Genomic DNA, 13,267 nt, shown 5'->3' with positions numbered 1-13,267 from the left:
CTCTGTGCCACTCACTGCACTGGTTACCCATTAAATCCAGAATCCACTTCAAGCTCCTCACCTTCACCCATAAAGCTCTCCACAACTCTGCCCCCCATACATCTCCTCCCTCATCTCCACAACTCTGCCCCCCCATACATCTCCTCCCTCATCTCCACAACTCTGCCCCCCATACATCTCCTCCCTCATCTCCACAACTCTGCCCCCCATACATCTCCTCCCTCATCTCCACAACTCTGCCCCCCCATACATCTCCTCCCTCATCTCCACAACTCTGCCCCCCATACATCTCCTCCCTCATCTCCACAACTCTGCCCCCCCATACATCTCCTCCCTCATCTCCACAACTCTGCCCTCCATACATCTCCTCCCTCCATACATCTCCTCCCTCATCTCCACAACTCTGCCCCCCATACATCTCCTCCCTCATCTCCACAACTCTGCCCCCCATACATCTCCTCCCTCATTTCCACAACTCTGCCCTCCATACATCTCCTCCCTCATCTCCACAACTCTGCCCTCCATACATCTCCCTCATCTCCACAACTCTGCCCCTCCATACATCTCCTGCCTCATCTCCACAACTCTGCCCTCCATACATCTCCTCCCTCATCTTCACAACTCTGCCCTCCATACATCTCCCTCATTTCCACAACTCTGCCCTCCATACATCTCCTCCCTCATCTTCACAACTCTGCCCTCCATACATCTCCCTCATTTCCACAACTCTGCCCTCCATACATCTCCCTCATCTCCACAACTCTGTCCTCCATACATCTCCTCCCTCATCTCCACAACTCTGCCCCCCCATACATCTCCTCCCTCATCTCCACAACTCTGCCCCCCATACATCTCCTCCCTCATTTCCACAACTCTGCCCTCCATACATCTCCTCCCTCATCTCCACAACTCTGCCCTCCATACATCTCCCTCATCTCCACAACTCTGCCCCTCCATACATCTCCTGCCTCATCTCCACAACTCTGCCCTCCATACATCTCCTCCCTCATCTTCACAACTCTGCCCTCCATACATCTCCCTCATTTCCACAACTCTGCCCTCCATACATCTCCTCCCTCATCTCCACAACTCTGCCCTCCATACATCTCCCTCATTTCCACAACTCTGCCCTCCATACATCTCCTCCCTCATCTCCACTACTCTGCCCTCCATACATCTCCTCCCTCCATACATCTCCTCCCTCATCTCCACTACTCTGCCCTCCATACATCTCCTCCCTCCATACATCTCCTCCCTCATCTCCACTACTCTGCCCTCCATACATCTCCTCCCTCCATACATCTCCTCCCTCATCTCCACAACTCTGCCCCTCCATACATCTCCTCCCTCATTTCCACAACTCTGCCCCTCCATACATCTCCTCCCTCATCTCCACAACTCTGCCCCTCCATACATCTCCTCCCTCATCTCCACAACTCTGCCCTCCATACATCTCCTCCCTCATCTCCACAACTCTACCCTCCATACATCTCCTCCCTCATCTCCACAACTCTGCCCTCCATACATCTCCTCCCTCATCTCCACAACTCTGCCCTCCATACATCTCCTTCCTCATCTCCACAACTCTACCCTCCATACATCTCCTCCCTCATCTCCACAACTCTGCCCTCCATACATCTCCTCCCTCATCTCCACAACTCTGCCCCTCCATACATCTCCTCCCTCATCTCCACAACTCTGCCCTCCCATACATCTCCTCCCTCATCTCCACAACTCTGCCCTCCATACATCTCCTCCCTCATCTCCACAACTCTGCCCCTCCATACATCTCCTCCCTCATTTCCACAACTCTGCCCCTCCATACATCTCCTCCCTCATTTCCACAACTCTGCCCTCCATACATCTCCTCCCTCATCTCCACAACTCTGCCCCTCCATACATCTCCTCCCTCATCTCCACAACTCTGCCCTCCATACATCTCCTCCCTCATCTCCACAACTCTGCCCCTCCATACATCTCCTCCCTCATCTCCACAACTCTGCCCCTCCATACATCTCCTCCCTCATCTCCACAACTCTGCCCTCCCATACATCTCCTCCCTCATCTCCACAACTCTGCCCTCCATACATCTCCTCCCTCATCTACACCTATCATCCTTCCTGTGCTCTACGCTCTGCAAATGATCTAACCTTACCATCTTCCATAATCAGAACCTCATTCCCGCCTCCAGGACTTCTCTCGTGCTGCACCAGTTCTCTGGAACGCCCTACCCAAAGACATCAGACTCATACCCAATACTCACAGTTTCAAGCGCACCCTGAGCACTCATCTCTTCAGGCTCGCATATAACATTCCCTAAACTTGTTCCCCCTTCGGTTTCCCCCGCTCTATCTCTGACGGTTCCTGCACTCGATATATTTACTTGCATCAGACATTGTCGTTGTTACTGGCTCCTCCTGTATTTCCACCTATGTACAATGGCCGGACCATAGACCAATGAAGCACTTCTGCCTGGTGTCACCCACGTTGTTAGTCTGTAAGCTCCAACCAGCAGGTCTCGCTTATACTTTGTATTTTTATGTTATTTTTATTTATTCTTATTATTTAACTGTGTATTATGTACCTCTGTACCGTATGCATAGAAAACAGCGCTGCGGAATCTGTTGGCGCTATACAAATAAATATATTATTATTATTACTATCCACTAGAATGTGACTAGTACTGGGATGTCCATGTGATAAGGGTTTTGGGGTCCCTGTTGCCTCTCCGCTCTCCATCAGCACCTACCTGGCCATAACTAATCTGCACGGCTCCATTATCAGGACTGGGCAACCCTAGATGCCACAGCCAATAGCCACCATGGCATCTAGGTGGCTTCAGTGGAGCCCAATGACTCCATCCCAGTGATCAGAGGGGGCACAGCGGAGACAATGACTCCATCCCAGTGATCAGAGGGGGCACAGCGGAGACAATGACTCCATCCCAGTGATCAGAGGGGGCACAGCGGAGACAATGACTCCATCCCAGTGATCAGAGGGGGCACAGCGGAGACAATGACTCCATCCCAGTGATCAGAGGGGGCACAGCGGAGACAATGACTCCATCCCAGTGATCAGAGGGGGCACAGCGGAGACAATGACTCCATCCCAGTGATCAGAGGGGGCACAGCGGAGACAATGACTCAGTGATCCCAGTGATCAGAGGGGGCACAGCGGAGACAATGACTCCATCACAGTGATCAGAGGGGGCACAGCGGAGACAATGACTCCATCACAGTGATCAGAGGGGGCACAGCGGAGACAATGACTTCATCCCAGTGATCAGAGGGGGCACAGCGGAGACAATGACTCCATCCCAGTGATCAGAGGGGGCACAGCGGAGACAATGACTCCATCCCAGTGATCAGACGGGGCACAGCGGAGACAATGACTCCATCCCAGTGATCAGAGGGGGCACAGCGGAGACAATGACTCCATCCCAGTGATCAGAGGGGGCACAGCGGAGACAATGACTCCATCCCAGTGATCAGAGGGGGCACAGCGGAGACAATGACTCCATCCCAGTGATCAGAGGGGGCACAGCGGAGACAATGACTCCATCACAGTGATCAGAGGGGGCACAGCGGGGACAATGACTCAGTGATCACAGTGATCAGAGGGGGCACAGCGGGGACAATGACTACATCCCAGTGATCAGAGGGGGCACAGCAGGGACAATGACTCCATCACAGTGATCAGAGGGGGCACAGCGGAGACAATGACTCCATCCCAGTGATCAGAGGGGGCACAGCGGAGACAATGACTCCATCCCAGTGATCAGAGGGGGCACAGCGGAGACAATGACTCCATCCCAGTGATCAGAGGGGGCACAGCGGAGACAATGACTCCATCCCAGTGATCAAAGGGGGCACAGCGGAGACAATGACTCCATCCCAGTGATCAAAGGGGGCACAGCGGAGACAATGACTCCATCCCAGTGATCAAAGGGGGCACAGCGGAGACAATGACTCAGTGATCAGAGGGGGCACAGCGGGGACAATGACTCAGTGATCAGAGGGGGCACAGCGGGGACAATGACTCCAGCACAGTGATCAGAGGGGGCACAGCGGGGACAATGACTCAGTGATCAGAGGGGGCACAGCGGGGACAATTGCGATGCCCTGGCCCCTTGGGGGCCACTTCCGCAGCGCTGGTGTTATGAGCGGGCAATGACCGGGGCAGCTGCAGGGGTTATACTTGTCACGGTATAGGCCTGAGGGCAGCACAGCTGTAGGGCCGGTCTGAGGAATCTGCGGGTGATGATGGGCATGCGATTCTTCGCTGCACTTAGTCAGGGCACCAGTTAGTGGACACCAATGCCAGGGTTCAGTAACAGCGGTTTTATTATAGATGAGGTAACTAGTAGCAACAGTTCTGTCCGGATGCAACCGGGTATATAGCAGGCTTTGACAAATAAAGCAGGAGTGGTGCTGCATAGGCTGTGAGAATACGTGCCGGATGATGGGAGTAGGAGTATGAGAGAAATAGCGGTGCTGGGTGGATTAGCTTGAGAATAATACTTGCTGTGAATCCTTGCAGCGATGAGGAGAGATAACGGAATGACACCCAGATGAGAGGAAAAGAATCCGGTCACTTGAGCAGGCAGATACAGCCGAAGACTGGTATATAGCAGCAGACTTAGTCACTCTTCTTATGGTGAAGAGAAGAAGCCCAACTCCTCTGAGGCAGGAGAGGGACGACACACATCCTCCTTGCTTGGAAGCAGGGGGAAGACTAACTTGTTAGGAGGAAGTGGGAGGTCACATGGTTGCTCCTGGCCAGAACTAGTCTGCCATTGGAGGAACCATGGTTACAGGTCACGTGATCAACAGCCTTGCATACCACTGTACACTGTAATAATACACAGGAATACATGAGAATACACATGAAAATGCACATTACCAGAGAATACTAGGGGAAAACCAGCAGCAGTTGCAGTGCAAACACTTACCAGAACAGGCATTGACACAGCAATAGAAATGGCCATAATAGGAGTAGTAGTCTGCATGTTCTGGGACACTGCATACCTCCCTAGCAAATTTGAGCCGACCTCGGCGAATCTAGAAGGCAGCAAACATGAATAGACTGGACAATCAAACAACAGGAATGAATGATGAGAGTGAGTGTGATGAGGTGTGTGTTTCCCACGCCCAAGGCACAGGTGAGAAGAGAGAGAGAATGAGAAACCCTAGTGGCAGGACTTCACCTAGGGGTGCCTAACGTACTCTGGCTACCAGGTAGCTAGTGCGTGAACCATCTGACGTGTAAGCCAGGACAACTTAACTGCTGGCGGGTGACCCTCCATATTCCAGCCAGTTAGACAGTAGGTTTTCTGTTAAATGTGTTACCCTACTGGAAAAGAGAACTGTGAAGACCTGTGTACTACCTTGGCGTGTCTGAGTAGTGTCTTGGATACCTGGAAGAGAAAAGAACAAAATAATAAAAGCAAACATACATGGGGAGCTCCCTTTCATACCACTCAATCACACACACAAGCACTCCACAGGCCAAACACACGAAAAGGTATCCAAGGTGCGATATGTATGGACCAGTGTGAAGGTTAGGCATGACTATGTGTGATAACTACTGTGTTGGGACAAGACAGAGGTGAACAAATACTGGAAACAAAAAGGAAGGGAAACACAAAAGACAACAAATACTGCGAGGTCTTGAGGAGAACTGGCTCACATGAATCTGAATGAAAATCTGAGAGAAATCTGAATACAAACTGGCTCAACTAAATCTTTCCAGCTATAGATATGATAATAATACACAATACTGAGACTGGATGAGAAAATACACTCCTACATAATCTGGACTGTCTCTGAGGTATCTGTAAACTGACTTCTCTTACTCAGAGGAGGAGCTATCTGTCTTAGACACTGAAAAAATATACTGTTTTACAAAAGAGGCACTCTACTCTGAGGCAATCTATGTAACCTTTTGCTTACTCAGAGGAGGAAATACAAAGACTTTGATAACACTGAAATGCCATAGTAGAAGAAAAAAAAAATGCAATAATGAAATAAGTGCAATAATTCCCTGTGTGGAACACACAATCACAGGAAAGTGCATTAGGAAGGAATGGATTAAGTGTCTCTGTGAGGTAGAGTCTCTTTTAGGCAATTAGACATCGTCCATGTAAAAGGCTCTGGGACAGGCACTAGAGAACTTTTTGTAATGGTAAGTGTCCATCAGCTCATGGCTGGTTAGTACAGGGAACTTGGTCAGGAGGACCAGGCACGAACCTTAAACGTTGCAGGAACTGGAACAAAACAGTTAAACAACAAAACAGTTTAAGGGCTCTGGTCTCTGTAGCGAAGTGGAGGAATTCCTCTGGTAGAGCGCTCAGACCGTCTCAGCGGAGGATCCTCTTCAACAGTGATTGGTGCAGGTACAGGTGGAAGATCACCCCCAGCATCTGGTTGTAGAGCTGGAGTTGTTGGAGGCACAATTGGAAGTGGAGGGGCCACTGGAATGTGTACAGGGACCGCTGGATAGCCTATGGCCATGAGGAACGGTTCAACTTGGAACATTTCTTCCAGAGAGAGAGGTTTAGCTGGAGCTGCTGGGGGAGCCGGAGGTGTGGATGCAGGTACCGGACACGGTGCTGTAAGGCCCTGTAGGTCCTCCTTAGTGCAACGTTTTATCCTATTCCGGTGCACCGTCTGCGGGGCTAGCCCTGGCTTTTTTACTTCATACACATCAGTCTCTGGGTAAGGGATAGAAGAGATGACATAGGGCTCAGGCTCCCAAAGGCTTTCAAGTTTGTGAGAGCGATGATATTTCTTTAGCCAAACTTTATCTCCCACTTGTAGTGGTGTGGCATTCGCCCTTAGGTTGTAGGCATCCTCTTGGCGCTGCTGAGCCTCCCCCATCCTCCGGTCAACAATTTCCCGGGCATCCTGGATTCTCCTCTGATGCTCCCGAACCCAGTCAGTTTCAGGTAGGGGGTTGAAGGTGTCAGGAGCTTGGACTCCCAGAGCACGGTCCTGAGGAAGTTGGCCTTGGCGGCCGAACATCAGGTAGAACGGGGAGTAGCCAGTGGAACAATGAGTGGTATTGTTATAGATCTCCACTAGTTCATCCAACAAGTGGGGCCGCTCTACTCTCTTCGTCACTGAAGCCGTTCGGAGCATGTTGATAAAGACCTGGTTAACTTTTTCACACAGACCATTCCCTTGAGGGTGATAGGCCGTGGTACGGAGCTTCTTACATTCATGGTAGGCACACAGCTCCTGGAAAAGTTGCGACTCGAAGGCCGGTCCCCGGTCCGTCAGCAGAGACTCTGGGCACCCATAGTGCTTTACATACTCCTTGTAAAAAGTAAGGGCGGTGGTCTTGGCGGTCAAGTCCCTGACAGGTACCACGACTACCCACTTGGAGTAATGGTCGACCATGGTGAGGGCGTAGGTATACCCGCATCTTGTAGGGGCCAGCTTCACATGGTCCAGGGCGACTAGCTGATTCGGCCGGTGGGAGGTGATTGGATGCAAAGGGGCCCTGACTTCTCTTCCCCCAGCTTTGGAGATATTACAGGCAGGGCACTCGGCACACCAGTTCTCGATGTCAGCCCTCATCCCGATCCAGTAGAACCGCTGTCGGATAGTGGCCTCCGTCTTGTGTACCCCGAAATGACCGGACCGGTCATGGTAGGCATCTAGCACCATCTTAGCGTCTCGTCGGGGAATGAGGATCTGGTGGCACCTCTCCCCGGAGACCGGGTCAAGAGAGTTCCGCAGGATCAGTCCCTTCTGTAGGAAGAGCCTCTTTCTTTGCCTCCAGAGTCGCCTTAGCTCGACATCAGGATAGGGCCTCTTTATCCGCATGGGGACCCGACCAGTAGAGAGGTAGTCATAGATCTCCCCCAGGATGCGGGACTCTTCCTGGATGGTCTGCCACCTGGCCAAGTCTTGCGGGGCCCTAGGTGGAGGCGAAGGCGTTTCAGGCCTAGCTGCATCAATAGCACTCTGGGTAGCGAACCTTTGGTAGAAGGGAGGCATTTCTACATCTTCCCAATCGCTGTCCTCTGGGGCCTCTTCGCCCTTGGGTAGTCGGGACAGGAGGTCTGCATTGACATTAGCCTTGCCACTGCGGTACTTAATTTCAAACTGGAAATTGGCCAGTCGAGAAGCCCACCGCTGTTCCAGGGCGCCCAGCCGAGCAGTGTTGAGATGCGCCAACGGGTTGTTATCCGTATAGATGGTAACAGGGGTGGCAGCCAGGTAGTCCTTGAACTTTTCGGTGACGGCCCACACTAGGGCTAGTAACTCCAACTTGAAGGAGCTATAATTGTTGTCGTTCTTCTCAGCGCCCCGAAGACTCCGGCTGGCATAAGCTACAACTCTCTCTTGGCCATCTTGAACCTGGGACAGCACAGCTCCCAGGCCTTGGAAGCTGGCGTCCGTGTAGAGCCGGAAAGGAAGGTTATAGTCCGGGTAGGCCAGGATAGGAGGCGTAGTCAACAGGCGTTTCAGGGTTTGAAAGGCAATCTCCTGCCGTTCGGACCACTCGACGGGGAGCCGTCGGTTGTAGCTTTCTCGAGGGCAACCCCGGAGTAACTCATTGAGGGGCTCGGCCACTTGGGCAAAGTGGGGAATGAAGCGGCGGTAATAGCCGGCAAATCCCAGAAAACTTCTCACCTCCTTGACTGTCTTAGGGGTATCCCAGTGTTCCACAGCCGAGATCTTCTCTGGATCGGGTTGTATCCCCTCAGCACTCACAACATGCCCCAGATAGTTCACTTGGGGTTTGAGAAGGTGGCACTTGGAAGGCTTGATTTTCAGGCCGTGATCGATTAGGACCTGGAACACTTCAGCCAGATGATGGACGTGATCTTCGTAGGTACGTGAATAGACAATCACATCATCTAGGTAGAGCAGGACACTCTGAAAGTTGAGATGGCCGAGACACCTTTCCATCAACCGCTGGAAGGTAGCGGGGGCGTTGCACAGACCGAAGGGCATGCTGGTGAATTCAAAGAGCCCCATGGGGGTGGTGAAGGCCGTCTTCTCACGGTCTTCGGGTGCCATGGGCACCTGCCAGTACCCACTGGTGAGGTCCAAGGTGGAGAAGTAGGCGGCTGACCCCAAAGCAGCAATAGACTCTTCGATCCGGGGCAAAGGATAGGCATCCTTGTGGGTGATTGTGTTTATCTTCCTATAATCCACGCAGAACCGGATGTTACCGTCTTTCTTTTTCACAAGGACAATAGGGGCAGCCCACGGACTCTGACTTTCTTGGATAACGTTAGAGTCTTTCATCTCCTTGAGCAGTTTCTTGACCTGCTGATAGTTGGCAGGGGGGATTGGCCGATGTTTCTCTTTGATAGGCAAATGGTCCCCAGTGTTGATCCGATGCTGGACCAGATTGGTCTTTCCGAAATCGAGAGAGTGTTTGCTGAAGGCCTCGTGATACCTTTTGGCCACCTTGAGGATGCCGTGGAGGTATTCAAGTGGGGTATTGGCATCGCCAATATGGAGCTCGTCCCACCAAGGGGCGAGAGCCCTGTTTGAGTCCCTTTGAGTGCCACGGATGGATCTCTGATAGGCAATGGTCTCCTCACAGACGATGTCCTCAGGATCGAGTTGGTATAGCATGGCCACGGTGGTGAACTTGGGTAGGTCAGCTGGGGAGTCTCCAAGGTTCACCAGACGGACAGGGACCTGACCATTGGAGACGGTCACCAGGCTTCTAGCGGCCCTGACAAGAGGTTGCCCCTCAATTTCAATAGCATCCAGAAGGGCCACATAGTCAGCATTGTTAAGGCCCGGACGGACCCTGCACCAGATGAGGAACTCACTGTTAGCTGGGATGATGATCGGACGAGCATCTCTAGTGCGGACACGGCAGATTTCTCCTCGAGGATTGGCAAACTTCCGCTGAGCGGTGAGCACTTTAATGGTCTTCTGGACGGCTTGCCTGTACTGGGGAGAAGCACAAGACATAGAGGCATTCAAGGCATCCAACACTTCAGTGAATACATGACGGATAATATTCATGCCTAATACCACGGTCCTACTATCTCCCTGAGCCTCAGTAACAATGATACCCTGACGTGCTAGCTCTTGCTTCCCTATGCAGACAGTGGGTTCCCAGTAACCTAGTTGCACAATAGGACGACCATTACTAGCAATAAGTTTCAGACGGTATTTCTCAACTGGACCTAGGGTTCTCAGATCCCAATGTTCTTCAAACACATGCCTCGGGATAGTGGTAACCTGGGAACCTGTATCTACCAGAGCCTCCAGGGGGACTCCGTCCACCCAGAGAGTCACATGCGGGCATTGTGAGAGGAACCTTGAGAACCACTGTGCTTCCTGCGGGCCTGGATCTCGACCTCCTGGGTATTGGCCCTCGGACCCAGGGGTAGCCCCGTTTAACTGATAGCATTGGGAGCGGTAGTGTCCATGTCGCCTACAGTGGCGGCAATAGGGGCGCTCAGGGGATCTAAGTCTCTGTGGAGGAGGCCGATCGGGAACTGCATACTCAGGGCAGGGGTCCTGTGGTGGTGGAGGTGTTGGATAGGCCCCTTGTAGCCCCCTTAGGGCTTGGCAGAGAGAGTCAACCACTTGCGTAAGGAGAGCAGGGATCGCTGGTGAGCTAGCCGGGATAGACTGTTGGGCAGCTTGTATAGCGGAAACCGGCGGAACCATATTGGGCACTGGAGGTGAGGGTATAGATCCCACCGGGTCCGGGCAATCTGAACCTGGAGTACAGCCGGCACAGGGATTGTCAATGCCAACCACCCTCAGAGCCAGAGTCTTGAAGTCCAGGAAAGGCATTGTAGGGTTTTGGGCAGCTAGCATACGCAGTTGGCTCTGGATGAGTCTAGAGTCCACCCCCTCTATGAAGCGGTCAGTGATCATACTCTCCACAGCCGAGGGGGCTATGGTATCAACCTGTCTCAGGGCCCGGTAGGCAGATTGGAGGGCTAGTGCATAGTCTCTGAGGGTCTCACCTGGCCTTTGTCGTCGGTCATAAAACTTAAGGCGGACCTCCGTGGGTGACTGTACCTCAAATTCTTTACTCAGCCGGGCCAGGATCTGTTGTACATTAGCTTTCTCCGTAGCTGGCCACGACCGCACCTCCTCTGCAGCGGGACCCTCAAGTTGTCCTAGCAGCAACTGCACCTGCTGAGTGGGAGAGAGTGAGACAAGTTCAAGGGTGCGGGAAATTTTTTCCTTGAAATCAGCCAACGTGTGGGGTTCCCCTTTATAACTGGGAAGATTGTTGGGCCCAATGAAGAACGGGACCGCTGCGGTAGCCATAGCAACGGGAGCCGCGGGAAGTCTTCGCCGGGCCATCGGCGGACTGCCGGACCCGTCAGAGTCACTGTGATGGCCGGTGGACATGATGAGGGGTTCTGGTGTAAGGCGTCTGGAAGAGAGCAGAGGTGAGGAGAGCTTGCGGGAACAGCAGGCACCGATAGGCAGGGTGTCCGGGACCGGAGAGGGATAGGGCGGAAGTCAGCACCAACACTTCCGGCGGTCCGGGCACAATCTCCTTCCCTCCTGCAACAGAGGCTTGGATACTGCAGGGCCGGGGCGGAGCTTGAGTGGAGCGTGCGCGCGCGCGAAGACAGTGCGTCACAAGCTGACTTGACCCCTTAGCAGGCCGCAGCGCGGCAATAGCAGAGTCTCTGAGGATGATGAGGGGTAGCAGTACAGTTCTGGGGACACTGACAGTTGGCACAACACAGTCTGTATCCTGTTCGTGACGCCAAAAATGCGATGCCCTGGCCCCTTGGGGGCCACTTCCGCAGCGCTGGTGTTATGAGCGGGCAATGACCGGGGCAGCTGCAGGGGTTATACTTGTCACGGTATAGGCCTGAGGGCAGCACAGCTGTAGGGCCGGTCTGAGGAATCTGCGGGTGATGATGGGCATGCGATTCTTCGCTGCACTTAGTCAGGGCACCAGTTAGTGGACACCAATGCCAGGGTTCAGTAACAGCGGTTTTATTATAGATGAGGTAACTAGTAGCAACAGTTCTGTCCGGATGCAACCGGGTATATAGCAGGCTTTGACAAATAAAGCAGGAGTGGTGCTGCATAGGCTGTGAGAATACGTGCCGGATGATGGGAGTAGGAGTATGAGAGAAATAGCGGTGCTGGGTGGATTAGCTTGAGAATAATACTTGCTGTGAATCCTTGCAGCGATGAGGAGAGATAACGGAATGACACCCAGATGAGAGAGAAGAATCCGGTCACTTGAGCAGGCAGATACAGCCGAAGACTGGTATATAGCAGCAGACTTAGTCACTCTTCTTATGGTGAAGAGAAGAAGCCCAACTCCTCTGAGGCAGGAGAGGGACGACACACATCCTCCTTGCTTGGAAGCAGGGGGAAGACTAACTTGTTAGGAGGAAGTGGGAGGTCACATGGTTGCTCCTGGCCAGAACTAGTCTGCCATTGGAGGAACCATGGTTACAGGTCACGTGATCAACAGCCTTGCATACCACTGTACACTGTAATAATACACAGGAATACATGAGAATACACATGAAAATGCACATTACCAGAGAATACTAGGGGAAAACCAGCAGCAGTTGCAGTGCAAACACTTACCAGAACAGGCATTGACACAGCAATAGAAATGGCCATAATAGGAGTAGTAGTCTGCATGTTCTGGGACACTGCACAATGACTCCAGCACAGTGATCAGAGGGGTAGGGGAGCTTATGAATGACCCCGGCTCCGCCATGTTGTGCCTCGTACTTGGCTAAGATAGTTGTAGACTATTGAGCTGATGTTTGAGCCTCAGAGAATCCAGGATTCTAGCTGGGTGTGATCATCCTATGTGTGATGGAGCAGAGCTGGCACTATAATGGAGCGGAGCAGACACTATGATGGAGCAGAGCGGGCACTATGATGGAGCTGAGCGGGCACTATGATGGAGCGGAGCAGGCACTATGATGGAGCGGAGCGGGCACTATGATGGAGCAGAGCAGACACTATGATGGAGCAGAGCGGGCACTATGATGGAGCTGAGCGGGCACTATGATGGAGCGGAGCGGGCACTATACATTGCTCTGTGCCATCTTGGGGATGAGTGCTTCATATACAGTTATAAAGCTGTCAGCCATCTCCATGTACAGAATCCTCTTTATGGAGACATCTTGGATCTGATCAGCCGTCCCGATCCCCAGCTGGAGATATACACTCCCTGTATGATATACGCCCCGATCCCCAGCTAGAGATATACACTCCCTGTATGATATACGCCCCGATCCCCAGCTAGAGATATACACTCCCTGTATGATATATAC

The sequence above is a fragment of the Dendropsophus ebraccatus genome, chromosome 14, assembly GCF_027789765.1.
Source record: "Dendropsophus ebraccatus isolate aDenEbr1 chromosome 14, aDenEbr1.pat, whole genome shotgun sequence".
NCBI classification, from domain to species: Eukaryota; Metazoa; Chordata; class Amphibia; order Anura; family Hylidae; genus Dendropsophus; species Dendropsophus ebraccatus.
Note: the sequence above shows the minus strand (reverse complement) of the source record.